Source organism: Stegostoma tigrinum, chromosome 3, assembly GCF_030684315.1.
Source record: "Stegostoma tigrinum isolate sSteTig4 chromosome 3, sSteTig4.hap1, whole genome shotgun sequence".
Classification (NCBI taxonomy): domain Eukaryota; kingdom Metazoa; phylum Chordata; class Chondrichthyes; order Orectolobiformes; family Stegostomatidae; genus Stegostoma; species Stegostoma tigrinum.
Genome location: NC_081356.1, coordinates 117,730,859 through 117,749,936, shown reverse-complemented (window position 1 = coordinate 117,749,936; position 19,078 = coordinate 117,730,859). Strand labels below are relative to the sequence as shown.

The following is a 19,078-nucleotide window of genomic DNA, read 5'->3' as shown; positions in this document are numbered from 1 at the left end:
CCTTCAAGACGTTGACATAAATTGTAAACTTTTTCAGTCCCTGCAGTGATCCCTATGGAATGCCACTGGCCATAGATTGCCAATCTGAAAAAGAACCATCATCCCTATTTGCTGTTTTCTGCCCTTGAGCCAGTTCTTTATCCATGCCAATATGCTATGTCTAACACCATGGGTTCGTATTTAATGACCTAACTTTTTGTGAAGTACCTTGTTGAAAACCTTCAGGAAGCCCAAATACAATATGTCTACATGTTCTCCTCTATCCCCTCTGACTGAGACTTCCTCAAAGCTTGACAAAGTCATTCAGTCACAATTTCCCATTCATCGAGCCATGCTGACCCTGCTTGATTATCATATGATTTTCCAAATGTGCTGCCATTACTTCCTTACTTATCGATTTCAAAACTTTTCTAGCAATTATTTCAAAAATAAATGATTTCAAAATTACAATTTCCTGTTATGTCTATATTTATTTGCCTAAGCTCTGAAATTCACTCCCAAATTCTTTGTCTCTTAAACATACTCTTTAAAGATTTCTGCTGAGCAGACTTCTTAACTATGCTGTTGGTTCACCGTGTTAATACCTTCTTGTGCAACTTACTTTCAAATTTCATGTGATATTCGATTCTAGAGCTTTGGGCTTTGATATGACTATGATAAAGGAAACATCTGAATAGAAATTGTTGTTGCAATGGTAAGCAGACATTCAAAGATTTGGGGTCAGATTGTGCATATTTTATACCTGTGTTTGCATGTGTCCCTTGCTCTATTTTGAACAGAGCATTTAGATCTTTTGAAATCTGACATGCATAATGCATGTAAATTTAAGCAGACGACTGAACACAAACCGTGAATGTAAAACTGGAGGATGTGTGCAAATATTTAACAAACTTCAAACAATAAAGAAACTGAATACTTCTCTGCATTCAACATGTAGCGAATGGAAAAGTTGAAATTAAAAGGGAAATGCCACAAATACCAGAAATTTCAACACAGCAGAAAATACAGGAATTACTCAGCAAGTCTTCTGGCATCTGTTGTAGAGAAACCTGAGTTAACACTTCAAATCATGTCATTCTTCTTCAAAACCACTGGAAATTGAGCTTACTTAACATGAAGGGTATTGACACCGGGTCTTTGAAAAGTGTAGATGTGCCTCTGAGGTACACTGTGACATAAAAGTGGCGTCACAGTCATGTGGGAGAGACTCTGCTAGAAGATTGGGACATTTAAATTGAAGGAGGCCATTTCGCCCTCAAGCCTGTTTCACTATTCAATTAATTCGTGGCTGGATCTGTGGCCTAAATCCATTTATCTGCATTTGGCCTGTTTCCCTTCATACCATTGCTTAGCAAAAATTTATCTGTCACAGATTTCAAATTAACAACTGATCAAACATCCGTGCAATTTGTTGAAGAGCGTTCCAAACGTCTACCATCATTGTGTGTAGAAGTGATTCCTAACATCTCTCCTGAATAGTCTGGCCCTAATTCTCAGATAGTGCCCCTTATTTTAGAATCCCTAAACTAAAACTAAGATAATCCCAAACAGTTTATCTTTAAACTACACTATCTTTTTCTTTCAATGTTTTGAAAGTTTTTATCAAAACACCCCTTAATCTTCTGAATTCTAGAGAAGGACTTGAAGTCCAAACACTACTCCTGTCAACCTACATTATATTCCGTCCAAGGCCAATATATTGCTACCTATGGGGCCGTGCCCAGAACTGTTCACAGTATCCCAAAGGGAGTATAACCAGGATTTTATATAACTGCAGCATAACTTTTGCATCATTGTACTTCATCCTCTTGATACAAAGCCAGCATTCCATTCGTTTCTTTATTATTTTCTACACTTGTTCATGACACTTTAAAGATCTATGCATGTGAACCCCAAGGTCTCTTTGAACATCCACTACATTGAACTTCCTACCATCTAGAAAGTACCCTGATCAATCCTTTTTTGGTTCAAAATGGATAACCTCACGTTTTCTAAAATTGAACTCCATCAGACACAGTTTTGCCCATTCACTTCACATAATACTACAAAGGGACATTGAAAGACTTTCATCTACATGGTTTGAAATGCCACCTGACATTGTGTTACCACTGCATTTGGACATACAATGTTCTATGCCATTATCCAAGTTCTTAATGAATAATGTGAACAGTGGTCACATCCTGCCAATTTGAGAAACGAAAACAGAATTTGCTAGAAAAGCTCAGCAGGTCTGGCAGCTTCAAATCCCTGTAGTGTAGAAACAGGCCAACTGGTCCAACAATATGTGGAGAGAAAGCAGAATTATTGTTTCAAGTCGAGTGATCCTTCCTTTGAGTACCTACTCATTGTCATTACTTTCTGTCAACTGTCACTCCCAGCTGTGTGAGTAACTTGTTCTCAGTTTCAAGGATTTCTGTCTTAGCTAGTAGTCATTAACGTGGAACTTTATCAAATGCCTTCTGAAGGTCCATATAAGCAATGTCCGTAGACAGTCCTCTGTCCAATACCTTAATCACCTTTTCCAAACATTCAATGAGGTTTGTCAGGCAAGATCTACCTGATATATGATTCAATATTGGGTCTCCTTAATAAACTGAAAATTTTCAAGGTGTTCAGATACCCCATCCTTGACTGTAGACTCCAACAATTTCCCCACCATAGTACTGTGAGATGTGTCTGTGAACTCTGCTGAGTTTTTCCTGCAGTTTCTGTTTTTGTACTGATCATTACTGTTTGGCTAACTGGTTTGTAATTCCGCGACTCTTCTCTTTCAGTCTTGTTAAAAAGCAAAGTGAGATATGCAACTTTCCAAACCAGAGGGAACTCTGAAAGATTACCATTAGGGCATCTAAAATGTTCTCCTCAACATCCTTTCACACCCTCTGATGGAAATGGCCAAGTCCTGGAGATTTGTCACTCTTTAATTCCATTAATTTTCTCATTACCAACGTTTAACACATTAATTTTATTCAGTCCCACTCCCTGATCATCTATTAATCTCCTCAGGACTTCCATCAAGCTATCTTCCTTTTCTACTGTAAATTCTGAGGCAATGTGATTAATCAACATGTCTGCTATTTCTCAGTATTCATTGGCAATATACCCACTTTCGGACGATAGTGGGTCAACATTGCTTCGGTCAACCCACTTTCCCTGTACGGAGCTATAAAATTTCTTCTGATTTGATTTTGATGTCACGTGAAAGTTTCTTTTCATAATCACTTTTAGTAGTTCATTTAGTCAATACAGTGTGAAGCTAGAGGAACACAGCAGGTCAGGAAGCACCAGAGGAGCAGGAAAGCTGATGTTTTGGGTTGGGACCCTTCAGTGTTCTTCTAGCTCCACACTATATTGACTCTGGTTTCCAGCAGCTGCAGTTCTTGCTATCTCTGAGTAGCTCCTATAAGTTGTTTAGTGGCTCCTTGCTGGTTTTTGTATCTTTCCCACTCAGGATCTGTGCTGGGGTTTTTTTTTGGTTTTTGGAAGCCCTTTCTTTTAGTTTAATGCTGCCCTGTTGATTTAATTGTCCATGGCTGTGAAGTTGAAATTTCTGTCTTGGGATATAAACTTGTTTTGCATTGAGTTAAATGTTTCTTTAATTCTTTTACCCATTAACAGATTTTCCCAGTTTACAATGGACAGTACTGTCTCATTTCCATAAGGTTGGCCTTACCTAAATCTAAAACGTTACTCATTGGTTCATGTCTTTTGCTTTCAGACATTGCCTTGAACTGAAAAATGTTACAATCACTATTTGATAAATGCTCAAGTATAATTAGGTTACTGATTAAATCTGGCTTATTATTCATTACTGTGTCCAATATTACTTGCCCCCTTTTGGTATCCAGGACAGATGGCTGTGGGAAACTATCCAGGACATACTCCAGAAATTCACTACCTTTCTGACAAGTCTGCCTCTCCCAATCTATATTAAAGTTAAAATCCCCCAGTTATGACATATTAAGCAATGAGAAGTCATGAGGGAGTATAGTGGTCTTTGTTGCTGATGACAAACACTTCTGATATTTTGCAGTTCAAAGATTACTGATATAGAACCATACAGCGCAGAAAAGGCCCTTTGGCCCTCACTGTTGTGCCAATCTGTGAACTAATCTAAGCCCATCCCCCTACACTATCCCATCATTATCCATATCCTTATCCAAGGACTGTTTAAATGCCCCTAATTTGGCTGAGTTAACTACATTGGCAGGCAGGACATTCCATGCCCTTACCACTCTCTGAGTAAAGAACCTGCCTCTGACATCTGTCTTAAATCTATCACCCCTCAATTTGTAGCTATGCCCCCTTGTACAAGCTGAAGTCATCATCCTCGGAAAAAGACTCTCACTGTCCACCCTATCTAATCCTCTGATCATCTTGTATGTCTCTATTAAATCCCCTCTTAGCCACCTTCTCTCCAATGAGAACAGACTCAAGTCCCTCAGCCTTTCTTCATAGGGCCTACGCTCCAGACCAGGCAACATCTTGGTAAATCTCCTCTGCACCTTTTCCAATGCTTCCACATCCTTCCTGTAATGGGGCGACCAGAACTGCACGCAATACTCCAAATGAGGCCGCACTAGCATTTTGTACAGTTGCAGCATGAAATCATGGCTCCGGAACTCAATCCCTCTACCGATAAAACCTAACACACCGTAAGCCTTCTTAACAGCACTGTCAACCTGGGTGGCAACTTTCAGGGATCTATGTATATGAACACCAAGATCCCTCTGCACATCCACACTACCAAGAATCTTTCCATTGACCCGGTATTCTGCCTTCCGATTATTCCTCCCAAAGTGAATCACCTCACATTTATCCGTATTAAACTCCCTTTGCCATCTTTCAGACCAATTCTGCAGTTTAGCCAAGTCTCCCTGCAACCTGCAACATTCTTCCACACTGTCCACCACTCCACTGACTTTAGTGTCGTCTGCAAACTTACTAACCCATCCACCTATGTCTGCGTCCAAGTCATTTTTGAAAATGACAAACAGCAGTGGTCCCAAAACAGATCCTTGCGGCACACCACTAGTGACCTGACTCCAGGCTGAATATTTTCCATCAACCACCACTCATTGCCTTCTTACAGAAAGCCAGTTTCTAACCCAAACTGCTGAATCTCCCTCAGTCTTGACATTATATCAGGTGGTCTGCCACTTTAAACAGACTGAATGAGGAGTGTGAAACTGGTATGTGATTTAGGGCAACTCCAACGCTCAATCTGAGCCCATTAGTTGACTAGGCTCAAAGGTGGGCCCCTTGCCCACCAAGAAATCTCACCGGAGTTAGGGAAAGGGAATAAGAGCATTTTAAAACGCCTATACTGCCTGAAGAAACTCGGCAGCATCTGGCAAGGTAAAAACAGAGCTAATGTTCCAAGGCTGGTATGACTCTTCTTCGGAACTGGAGTGTACAATAGTTTCACTGCGGCAGAATCCATCATTTCCAGCAATTCTATCATTTACATTCTTTCCGTAAAGACAAATCAAATGGATTATCCCCCAAAAAATGACAAACACAACAAATTAAACAATAGGAAGAAGGAAACACAGATATCGCATAATTTCTCATTTAAATGGAACCCTTTGGACTCCCTGACTGAAGTCAAAAATCTGGATCAGAATTGTTGATCAGCCACATTAGAAGTTCATTTTAATAGCATACTTGGTTTTAACTCAGGAGCAGCTATTGCTGTACTGACCAACACCTTAGAATGGCTTGACGTTTTACTGCCTCAAACATCAGATATCAGCCTCCAAGATTCTTCAGGCAGCACTCTTCCACTTAAAGATTGATTTGTAACAGCAAATCTACAGAAATAGAATAAAGAGCAAAGAATAGTACAGCACAGGAACAGGGCCTTTGGCGTTCCAAGACTGTGTTGACACCTGATGCTTTTCTAAAGTAAAAGCCTTTCTCCTCTACGTAGTCTGCATCCCTCAATTCTCTGCCTGTCAATTTATCTGTCAAGCAGCTTCTTAAACATCAGAATTGTACTGGCCTCATCAGGCAGTGCATTCTGGGCACTTACCACCTTCTATGCGTATAAAAATTTGCCTCACACATCTCCTTTAAGCTTGTCCGCTTTTACTTAAACCTATGTCCCCAAGTAATTGAGATTTCCACACTGAGAAAAATAACTCTGACAGTCCTTTCGATCCATACCTAGCATAATTTTGTAAACTTCTGTTAGGTCACTCCTCATTCTTTGACTTTCAAGTGAAAACAAATCAAGTGTGTCCAATCTCTCCTCAGAGCTAATACCCTTCATAGGCAACATCTTGGTAAACCATTTCTGTACCCTCTCCAAACCCTTCACATCCTTCCAGTCGTGTGGTGACCAGAACTGTACACAATATTCCACACGTGGCCTAATTAAAATTCGAGACAGATGCAACATGACTTGCCAAATTTTCTACTATATGCCACAACCAATGAAGGCAAGTATGCCATATGACTTCGTGACCACTTTATCCACTTGTGTTGGCATTATCAGGGAACTGTAGACCTGTAAGTTGTCGCTACTACAAGTCCTGCCATTTACTGTATATTTTGCTTCCGCATTAGGTCTTCTAAAATGTATCATCTCGCATTTGTCCACATTAAACTTCACCTGCCATTTTTCTTTCCAAGACTGCAGCTTACCTGTATTCTGGTGTATCCTCTGTCAATCCTCCTCGCTATTGCAGCTCCCCCAATCTTTGTGTTATCCACAAACTTACCAATCAGGCCACCTACATTCTCCTTCAAATCATTCATAAATATTATAAACACCAGAGGTCCCAGCATTGATCCCTGCAGAACACCACTGGTCACAGATCTCCAGTCAGAAAAACACTGTTCCCCTGCTACCCTCGGTTTTCAATGACTAAACCAGTTCTCTAGCCATCTTACCAACTCACCATGGATCTTCTGACTGCACCTTTTGTATCAGCCTGCCATGGGAGACCTTGTCAAAGATCAAGTCCAAATAGACAGCGTCTACCACCCTGCCCTCATCAAACATCTTTGTCACTTTTTATTGAAGTTGTGCAGAATTAGGTCAAATCCCTAACAAAAATAGAAATTGCTGAGAAAACTCAGCAGGTGAGGCAGAATTGGTGGAAAGAAAGCAGAATTAACATTTCAGCCTGGTGACCCTTCTCCAAAACAGAACATAGCTCTGAAGAAAGGTCACTGGACCAGAAATGTTAATTCTGCTTTCTTCCCATATCTGCCACTAGACCTGTTGAGGTTTTCTAGCTGTTTCTACTTCGGATTTAAAGCATCTGCAATTCTGTGGCTTTTAGGGTTCAGGTCAGATCATTGTTGATTTGGTGTTCTTATATATAGGTAGGTTTCCTGCAAGTGGTTCAGGATACTTCATGCCAAGGTGATGATCATATTTCATTAGTCAGGAATTGCCTCAGTTTTACCAGGTACATGATCATTTGCTCCAAGTAGTAAGGATGACATTTTGCTAAGATTTACTCCAACTTTTGCAAAAAAATAAACTTAAACTTGAAGAGCATTGGATAATAGTCTGTCAAAAATGTCCCAGCTTTTCTAACTGTTTTGATCAGCTTCGTAAAACACTTCACCCATCATGTTTGAAGAAGGTAAATTCATCTCTTCAGAATTAAAGCAGTTCCATAATAGGAGAACCTGAAGGAAAGAATATGCCACTTTAAGTCATTTCAAGAGGATAGTATGTTGTATCTGAGTCACCAGTTGTATATGCAGTTCATTAAGATCCCTCTGATATTCTTACAGACCAGAGTGAGCAAACTTTTTTACCTGTTGCTCCAGTTGCGCTAGTTCATGTGAGAAGCAGAACAAATGAAGACTCACAACACGCAGTGTCTGCAGTGACAATTAGGTAATTGGAAAGAAAAGGAAAACAAATTCCAGTATGCCCAATCTGTCTTCACAACCCAAACTCTCCAGCCCAGGCAACAATCTGGTAAGTTTGGAGCTGGAGGAACACTGCAGGCCAGGCAGCATCAGAGGAGCAGGAAAGATGACGTTTCGGGTCAGGACCCTTCTTCTGACGCACTTCTGAAGAAGGGCCCTGACCCGAAACATCTAGTTTCCTGCTCCTCTGATGCTGCCTGGCCTGTTGTGTTCATCCAACTCCACACTGTGTTATCTCAGACTCCAAGATTGGCAGTTCTTACTATCCTGGTAAGTCTCCCCTGCATCCACTCAAGTGCTAATGTGGATTACAGAACTGCACATAACTATTTTTTTATTCATTCATGAGATGTAGGCATCAATGGCTCAACCAGCATTCATTGCCCAATCCTAATTGCCAGAGGGTAGTTAATAGCCAACTACATTGCTGTGGATCTGAAGTCATATGTCGGCCAGACCAGATAAGGATGGCAGTTTCCTCCTGGGTGCTTAATTTCAGATTATTATTGAATTCAAATTCCACCACCTGATATGGCAGGATATGAACCCAGGTCCCTGGAACATTCTCTGCGTCTCTTCATTAACCGTCCAGTGATAATGCCATTCAGCCAATGCAATAATGGCAGCCTAAACAACATTTTGTACAGGCTAACAATAAGCTTTTTTGCTCTTAAACTCACTATCTTTGCAGAGGTGACATAGATTCCCAGGAAGTAATTTTCTATTGATCTGTTCTCCAACTGGAGGATTTTTGTTTGAACAGCTGGCACTATCTTATGAGCTACACTGAACCAGTGTACAAGTTGTTGGCTTAGCGTTTGGGTTTATGCAGATGGAATGAATGTATGCTACAGATACTATCTAATCTCATGAGCACTTCCCTCCTTTTCTGATTGTATTTCAAGTATTTGGTTTTAATGGAATAGCTGATTGAGGAGGCTTTAAGTAAGGTGTTCAACCTGCAAAATACCGCTGAGCATGCAACAGTCATAAACCAGTTCCAAGCAAGTATAATCCATTGCAGAAAACCACCAGAGCTCTGAAATGAATTGGCAATCTCATTTAGAGTGGGAATAAGGATGCTTGGTCTTAAATATGGAATTACCACCTTGGTCCACCGACTGGACAAGGTGAATGTTAAAGTAAGAACAGCAGAAGATTTGCTCAAAACAAGAGAGTTTGACATTGAATTGTAAAGGATGCTTTATTCATTGTCCTGCCTCAATTAGACAAAGCACTTTGTTTCTTCTTGGAAAAGCTCTTGTGAAAATATGGTCTACTTCCATTAAAAAATAAATGAAGTCATACCCTTAGTACATAGTAATTAAATTAATCAGCTGAAGGCAATAGGTTAGGACAGTTTGGCCACTTTCTTACATGGGACTCAAATAACCATTTTGAACATGAACAGAATGTGTAAGCAACAGTTCCCAGAATCTATTTAAAATCCAGCTGCTCAAACTGTCTAGATTCTCCGCTTTATCAGGAAAAAAAGAACATTTTATTTCATTCGCAAGAATTCCCTTTACTTCCTTCCGATATAAAATAATGATCTGGACAATTGCTAGGCAAAGACCTCCTCAGGTTTCAGGGTAATTATTGTGTTACGTGTCAATTTATTGAATGTGGAAGATGGCACAGCAGTGGCAGAAATTAATCGTGTGATAAAGGAGACCCGATGTAATTGCTTTGTTAGCAAAAAGTAAATTTACATTACCCCCCAGCATGTCCTCTTCAATTTTGCATTAACGTGCTTTTTTTTGTGTAGCCCGTTGGAAATATGTGAAGAGAAGCTCAGACTTTGTGTTTCTGGCCAGCTGTGACTGATAGCTCAGCATGCACAATTATGTTCTCTCATTTAGTTTTCAAACAGGTAATGGGCCTAATGGGTCTTTGGCAGCATCTGTTTCTTGTAAGTATACAGACTCTTCTTATTCAGTCAATTTCAGCACCTGTGTACTGAAGCTAAACAATGATTTTAACAATGAGCAGAATTGGCTTTTGAAATTGGGGCAGCTGTTCGCGGGTCATCTTTTTGACATGATAGCGAATACTTGCATCTCAAGCTCTCTTGGCTGATCCAGTAAGTCAGAATTCACCTTTCAAAATTGGTGAATTGCTGGAACTTGTGATGCCTGCTGAGATAGATCAACCAAAACTAAGGAGGATACCAAATCTGGATAAACAGTTGGAGGTGGCCCATTGCCAATGACACTTGAGATCAACCCATGACTATCAAAGTAAGTAAACCAGGCAAAAAAAGCAAACTCATTGCCAGATCAGGTCCAATCTAAGATCAGTACTCCCTGTTGGATAGAGCCTGGTAGTTACATGAATGCCAGTTTTGACATGGACATCTCACAGTGACCATTGTAACATGTCCAACACTCAACTAGAACATTGAATCATTGACTCATAGAATAATTATAGCACAGAAGGAGGCCATTTGGCCAGTCTTATACTGGCTTTCAGCAAGAGCAACTCGCTTTGTCCCACACCTTCATTTTTCTTGTCCCACACCCTCATTTTCCCAGAGACAACTACTTCCTTCTCTTTGGATATTTGGATGGAATCTGCTTCCACTATATTCTCAGAGATTTCATTCTAGGTGCTCACCATTCTCCATGTAAAATAACTTGTCCTGCTGAAAATGCGAACAAGGATCAGGAGTAGGTCATTCAATCCTTTGGGCCTGATCCATCACACAAGATCATGGCTGATCTGATTGTAACCTCAAATATGCATTCTTGCCCAACACTGACAAGTTTCCAACCCCTTGTTTAACAAGAATCCATCTTGCACAGCCTTGAAATATTCAAGGATGCTCTTCCTCCACCATAACTCGATGTAAATAATCCCCTCACTATTTGATGGTCACTCACAGGATGATTATTGTTCTTCTTAACCTCCTGTTCTAGAGTCATGGAAGCATACACATCTAAGTACAGAAAAAAGACCCGTTGGCCTATCTAGTCTGTGCCAGTCAAAAATAACCATTTAACTATTCTAAACCCATTTGCCAGTACTTGGCCATTACCTTTGGAAACCATGACATTGCAAGGGTGCATCAAAATGACTCTGAAATGCCATGAGCGTTTCTGTCTCCACCCTTCATATAAACAGTGAGTTCTAGATTGGCACCACCCTCTGAGTTTTTAAAAAAAGTTTCCTCATATTTCCTCAAAACTTTCTGTCCCTTCCTTTAAATCTATGTCCCCTGGCCATTGATCTCTCCAGCAAGTGGAGAAGTTTCTTCCCTGTAAAACGCCTCATAACTTGATACATCACAATCATTTTTCAGGTCCCACCCGTCCCTCAGTAAAGGAAACAAGAAACTTGTGCTGTGGCTTTGACAAGTAACATTTTGTAACTGGACATTATAACAGATGTATTTCATACCTGAACTCTTTGACTTATCTCCTCATTCCTTGGTTCACGTACAATACCAAATATTGCGAAAACAGTATAATTTGTTGACTTATAAATAGATATTGCACGTTGCATGGGAGTAGCTACTTTCATGGAGATGCTGGTCACAGTAGAAACACTTCATTATTGTGTATTAAGGGAAAAGTATTTTGGTATGTTGCAGCATTCTTGGAGCAAATCATGAGATCCATTTTTTGTGAGAACATTATTGTTCCGTGGGCCATATATAAAGCACTTCAGCAGGTTTGTAAAACGTATTCATGCATAAATTTGTACTTCATATGCATTGTATGACCATATGCATTTGTTCCAATTTTCTTCACTCAAACAAAGTAAAATATAAAAAAACTTACCAGATTCAGGTTTATGAGTTTAAAAAATCAAGGCAATTTATCATTACGATCTGAACTGAAAAAATTTCAGGTGGATAAGACAGTTACTTTTATGAAGTTGTCTTTGGATTTAATCAAGTGAAATGAAAATTAAATTAGTCTGACAGTTACCAAGTTGCTAAGTTGCCAAGCTTTCTCAGGAAACTGAAGCAGGATTAATATTGAGTGAAATTATGCGATAATTTGTCAGGAATGTATTATTTCCTGAGCCCTTGATGTTACTTGGATCCTCACTTGCTAACATTGTACACATACCCTGCTTATGAAAGAGTTAATTTGTCAGATGGCATGTGCTGCATGCATACAGTATCGCAACTCTGCTGAGCATCCAGCCTGCTGTGAGGTCTTTAAGCTGTACACATGCCAAATCATTTGATTTTCTATCATTTCAGCTTTATAATGCATTTTAATGTTTTAAACAAACCAATCCAATGACTGTGATAATGGGAACTGCAGATGCTGGAGAATCCAAGATAATAAAATGTGAGGCTGGATGAACACAGCAGGCCCAGCAGCATCTCAGGAGCACAAAAGCTGACGTTTCGGGCCTAGACCCTTCATCAGCTCTCTGATGAAGGGTCTAGGCCCGAAACGTCAGCTTTTGTGCTCCTGAGATGCTGCTGGGCCTGCTGTGTTCATCCAGCCTCACATTTTATTATCAACCCAATGACTGAGTCAGTCACTGATGAGTGATTGATTCTTTGACTGTTAGCTTCAGCTTTCTGATCATGCACACTGTAGTTGGTGAGTGCAAGTATAGGGGTGGAGGAGTGTGCAACCTGCCATCTATAAATTGCATGTGGCCCTCTACAGTTGATAGAATTGGTCTGCCTTCCTTCGTGCCTCAGTCCATCACGAGAAAATGTCTCCATGGCGAGATAATGGTAAGAAGTTATCCTGATGTAGATTCCAAACTTCTGTACCTGCATCTCCATACCCTCTCCTCAACCCATCTCACTTAAGTTCCCATCAGCTATGGGAAGTAAAACTCAGCCCATAGGAAAGAAAGTGGCTCAGAAATTCCACTGGGGAACGAGTCCTTGCAGCAGTCTAGACTGGAGGTGCATATTTGCCCAGGCTGAAATCATAATGCAGTTGATTCCTTGGGAATAGCCCAGGAAAGTGAAGCTTTCCTTGGAGTAGTTATCATTTCTGTTGAGCCTCCTAAACAGGCCTCTTAGAGTGGGAGACTGTCGAGGCTTCAGACACTCAAGCTTAATTGTTAATCAGGAAAATTCAGAAGATTTTAAACTCTTGGTAAATATTATTCTGAACCCCAACTCATTACTGGCTGTCCTTTCCTCACCCTGTCCCCCATCCTCCACAACTTGTGGCATCTCAGATCCATAACCCTCACCCTCCAATCTTGCCCCTCACCCATCTGGCAGGCTTACCACCACCATGCACCTCTCAACCCAACACCCACACTTACCTCACACACTCACCTTCTCTTAGAAGTTCTTTTTTCAATGACATTGGGACTTTTAAAATGGACAGAAAACTCCACTTTGCAGGTGAAAAAATTGTCATGATTTCCAAGCTGATCCACTCCGTTCCTGTTTCTTGCAGATTTCTGGATTCCTCCAACGCTTACCTTTAGATGAGCTCTTCTCTGGAATTTACTAACCTTCTGAAGCAGTGTTAGAGGAATCCAGAAATCTGCAAGAAACAGGAACAGAGTGGACATAACAGCATAGACTGCAGGGAGCACGACTGAAATGACGAAACCACCATCATATAGAGCACCATTCATATGGGGCGAGAATGCAGAAAAGTTGTCGCAATAGAGCATGACACAGCTTGGGGGATAGATAGTATTCCCTGCATCAAAGGCAGGGAGTCCCAAAAGGAAATATAAGGGATAATGAGCAGGTCAGGGTTAAATTAAAAAGCAGAACTCCAAATGTAATAATCTCAGGATCAAAACGTGAAGCAGGTGAACATTTGCTTCGGGTAAATAAGACTGGAGAAGTAAATGCATGGCTCGGAGACTGGAGTGGGAGAACTGGGTTCATCCATTGGGATGGGCTTCATTTGAGCCAAGCTGGGGCCATTGTCCGGTTGAACCACGGAATGAGATTTGCAGCTCAGGCTTTAAATTAATTAGGAGGTTCCAATTAAAGGGAAATTTTTAAAAAATCAAAAAGAAACAAAAGTGCAGAGGTGTGGGATAATATAGAGTGGAATGAAAAGAAGAGTTCAGTGGAAATTTGAAGCAGAATAAGTAGTAATCATTAAAAATATCAAAGCTTGACACACTTTATCTGAATGTACACATCATTTATGACAAGATAGGTGCATTAATAGCACAAAAAGAAATAAATGAATATGACTTAATTGCAACTGCAGAGATATTGCTGCAGGGTGACAGTATCTCACAAAACCAATTGAAGGGCATTTGAAATTCCTGAAAAAATAGGCAAAAAGGGACAGGAGATGGAATAGCACTGTAAATGAAGGAAAATATCAATGCAGTGATGACTAGTGATATCGTTGTAATCGGTCATGATGTGGAATGGGAGTGGGAGAAAGCAATGGCAAGAGAAAGAAATCCCAGGTGGAAAATGGTCATAGACTGCTGAAGAATAAGAACTGTAAAATCACCACAGTGCAGAAAGAGACTATTCGGGCCATCGAGTCTGCATCAATACTCTGAAGAGCATTCCACCCAGACCCAGACCTAAATACAACAGCTTAAGAACAAAGTAAAATAAAAAGAAACAAAGTTAAAAGTTAAATAGCCCTTCTTAGTTTAAAGTAGAAAAATAAAGAAATAAAGTTGTAAGGTGTAAGAGGGTACCACAATTGTCATGGGTGATTTGAATCTGAATATTGACTAGACAATTCAGATGGGCAAATGCAGCATGGAAGATGAATTTCCATTGATGCCCACGTCCAAAGAACAAATAACATAAATTTATGATTTGAGGAACTGCCTTTTTACATCAATGGTTCTGTTCTTACTTATTAGAGATGGTCATTGTCTGGCACTGATGTGTTGCAAATATCAGATTTCATTCCAGATCTCACTGCATTTGCACATGGACTGTTTCAATATCTGAACAGTTGGAATGGTGGTGAATATTGTGCAATCTTCAGTGAATACCTCACATTGGAGGGAAGGTGATTTGTGAAGCAGATGAAGATGGTTGGGCCTAAGATACAATTTCAGATAAAACCAGTAAATTAGCTTGTTACAGAGATAGTAGAAACTGCCGCTGCTGGAGAATCCGAGATAACAAAGCGTAGAGCTGGATGAACACAGCAGGCCAAGCAGCATCAGAGGAGCAGGAAAGCTGACGTTTTGGGTCCAGAGATAATGGGAACTGCAGATGCTGGAGATTCCAAGATAATAAAATGTGAGGCTGGATGAACACAGCAGGCCAAGCAGCATCTCAGGAGCACAAAAGCTGACGTTTCGGGCCTAGACCCTTCATCAGAGAGGGGGATGGGGGGAGGGAACTGGAATAAATAAGGAGAGAGGGGGAGGCGGACCGAAGATGGAGAGTAAAGAAGATAGGTGGAGAGAGTGTAGGTGGGGAGGTAGGGAGGGGATAGGTCAGTCCAGGGAAGCTGGACAGGTCAAGGAGGTGGGATGAGGTTAGTAGGTAGCTGGGGATGCGGCTTGGGGTGGGAGGAAGGGATGGGTGAGAGGAAGAACCGGTTAGGGAGGCAGAGACAGGTTGGACTGGTTTTGGGATGTAGTGGGTGGGGGGGAAGAGCTGGGCTGGTTGTGTGGTGCAGTGGGGGGAGGGGATGAACTGGGCTGGTTTAGGGATGCAGTGGGGGAAGGGGAGATTTTGAAACTGGTGAAGTCCACATTGATACCATATGGCTGCAGGGTTCCCAGGCGGAATATGAGTTGCTGTTCCTGCAACCTTCGGGTGGCATCATTGTGGCAGTGCAGGAGGCCCATGATGGACATGTCATCAAGAGAATGGGAGGGGGAGTGGAAATGGTTTGCGACTATGCTCCATACTCAGGCAAGGTCGATGACGGGTCCTTGATGAAACCCATAGAGGTAGAGGAGGTCGAGGCAGCCATCAAGGGGATAGACGAGAACAGTGCCGCTGGGCCTGACGGCCTGAAACTGCAGGACATCAGAGCACTACACGAGGAGGAGGAAACTCGTCTACCCCGCCTCTTCTCCCTATGGCTAAAATCAAGTACAATCCCCGATTCACTAAAAAAGAGTCGAACGGTCCTGATTCCTAAGTGCGAGGATAAGGAACGCCTGAAAAACATTGACAACTGGCGACCAATAACCATCGGTCCAATGCTGCTCCGGCTATTCACGAAAATAATGGCAAAACGCCTAAGTGATACAGTCGAAATAAACCCCAGGCAAAAAGGGTTTCTAGCAGCCACTCCCGGATGCAATGAGAACATTGTTATCCTCGAAAATATCATCAAGGGAGCGAAACACAACCGCAAGGACCTCGCAGTTGTCTTTGTTGATCTGGCAAAAGCTTTCGACTCGGTTGGGCACAAATTATTAATAAAATCCCTGCAAAGAATGTTACTACCAAAAGCCTTTGTACGTCTTATTAAAGACCTATACACTGGCAACACAACAGTGGTGGAAGGGAACGGTAACTTAACCACCCCAATAACCATAGAGAGGGGCGTGAAGCAAGGCGACCCACTCTCACCAATTCTATTTAACATTGCTCTGGATCCGTTGGTGTGCTCTCTGGAGAGGGCCAACTCAGGGGTCTCCATGCCCCTGGGCGGCAGAAGAGTCAACTGCTCGACTTTGGCCTTCGCGGATGACATCGCCCTTCTAAGTGACTCACACACCGGTATGGCTAGGAACCTGAAGCTGCTCCAGACATACTGTGACCATACGGGCCTCAGTATTAACATAGCGAAAACGAAGGGATTCCACTTCACCTTTAAAAGGAAGACCTTCATATACAATCATTTCGCAAACTGGAAGCTACGGGATGAATCCATAGCCTACATGCCCCCAGGCGACACCGAGAAATACCTGGGTGCCCGCATCGATCCATGGGCAGGTGTGGCAGAAGGGCAGTGGGAGGAGAAGCTTAAGTCCTGGGTTCAGGGAATACAGGCAGTGCCCCTCCGACCACGACAACGGTTGGAAATCCTAAAGGTGCATGTCATCCCCAGATTATACTTCCATCTGATCCTAACAGAAGCATCACAAACTACTCTTGTAAAGCTGGACCAAATCATCCGTAACGCCACGAAAGAATTCCTACACCTACCACCTCATACCGCAGATGGAATACTATATTCGAGCTACAGGAACGGTGGTCTCGGCGTCCCAAAACTCGAAGTGCAAATACCATCCGTGATAATCCGCAAACGCGAAGCACTAGACATGTCAAGCGATGTAGTCATTCGGGCTTCCTTTCAATATAAAGGAGAGAGCAACACAGAGACAGTTGCGGGACTGCGTGAACTCAAAGTCCTAAAGGAAATTGAAAATTTCCAACCCAACAGTCGCGGCAACGGTGAGGGTGAGATAGACCTGATGGCTGACATCCAGGACATGATGCCGGTAGCACAAAAGGCAAACGCGGGGCGACCGAAACCACCCAATAGGCGTGCAGGCTGGAGGGAGTGGGAATTCGAGAAGTGGCAAAAGCTGGAATGTCAGGGAACTGGCATCCAGCACTTTAGAGATGACAAGATCTCTAACTCTTGGACTAAGGCTGGAGTACAACAAAAATCCTCTAGATTCATTAACAGCGTGCTCTTGCGGTGTAACCTATACCCGACAAGAACCACAATATCTAGAGGTAGGCCGTACAGAAACAAGCTATGCCGTAGATGTGAGATGGCAAATGAGACCCTACCACACATCTCAGGATACTGCCCATTCGTTAAGAACGCTCGAATCAAACGCCATAATAAGATCGCTGACCAGTTGCAGAAACACGTCAGTAAGTACGGCTGGACATCGTACATAGAGCCCAGACTATTTGACAAACACGGCTCACTATGGAAACCCGATCTCATATTTAAGAAAGACAAGAAGATCGCGGTCGTAGATGTCACAGTGCGGTACGAAAATGACAATAAAGCACTGGAAACAGCATGGTGAGAAAAAGTGGAAAAATATAAACACCTGAATGCCGAGATCACGAAACTGACAGGAGGCGAGGTGCCCAGCTATTTTGGCTTCGTGATGGGCGCACGAGGCAAGTGGTCGGAAATGAATAACCGCCTCATGACATTCCTCGGCATCGAGAGATATGACACTTTCGCCCAAAAAACCTCGAGACTCACTCTGTCACTGACACTCGAACCTCTGCAACTCTTCAGTGACAAGTGAGGAAAAACCGCAAACGGTGAATTAAGTCCCTTCACCGAGACATAAGAACACTCTCTCCACCTATCTTCTTTACTCTCCATCTTCGGTCCGCCTCCCCCTCTCTCCCTATTTATTCCAGTTCCCTCCCCCCATCCCCCTCTCTGATGAAGGGTCTAGGCCCGAAACGTCAGCTTTTGTGCTCCTGAGATGCTGCTTGGCCTGCTGTGTTCATCCAGCCTCACATTTTATTGTTTTGGGTCTAGACCCTTCTTCAGAAATTCTCTACACCTTGTTATCTCAGTAAATTAGCTTGGCAGCATTTTCCCATCACCATTTTGCCTATCTTTTACAATTTCACACTCATTCAGATTCACCATGATTTTACCTTTAGTAAGAGCTTCACACAAGAATAATACTTTTTTCATAAGTTGAAAGCATCAGCAAGATCAGCATTTGTAACTGCTCTCTTATTGTCCATGAACTGAATAGTCAGCCAGGAAATTTCATATGGCAGTTAAGGAAGAGCGAATGATTTTATTGTCATGTGTATTTTGCGGTAAGAATACAATTAAAGAGAGTGAAAAGCTTTCATTTCTTGCCAAGATTCAGTGCCATTTTGAGTAATTTAAGAATAAGGGGGAAGAAAAGATATAACTTAGAGAATCCATCAGTCCTGAGCCAGCTTATCACTATCAACTACACTTGTGCTGCCATCCGTCTACACCAAACACAACCTACATCAATGTCGTTGATTCTCAGGTGCCATCGTTTCCGCTGGGCCTGCCTCTGCCAAAGTATCAGCAGCCAATTCCAACGCCAGGTCATATGCTGGCCCCGGAAAAGTAAGTAAGGTCTGTGCTGGGAGAGAGATAATATGAACTGCAGATGCTGGAGAATCTGAGATAACAAGGTGTGGATGAACACGGCAGGCCAAGTAGCATCTTAGGAGCAGGGGCTGCTTGGCCTGCTGTGTTCATCCAGCTCTACGCCTTGTTACTAAGGTCAGTGCTGGCCTTGTTTTCCTCTGTACACTGGGCCCTCTTGAGGTCCACAGTGGGCTCTCGCCACCGATGATGCC

At 42.1% G+C, this 19,078-nt stretch overlaps 1 protein-coding gene across 1 annotated transcript in view; it reads left to right on the top strand.

Annotated features, from left to right (window-relative positions):
• The window catches only part of tenm3 (teneurin transmembrane protein 3), a 3,293,451-nt gene that overhangs the window by 1,164,961 nt on the left and 2,109,412 nt on the right, over positions 1 to 19,078 (top strand). The window lies entirely within an intron of this gene.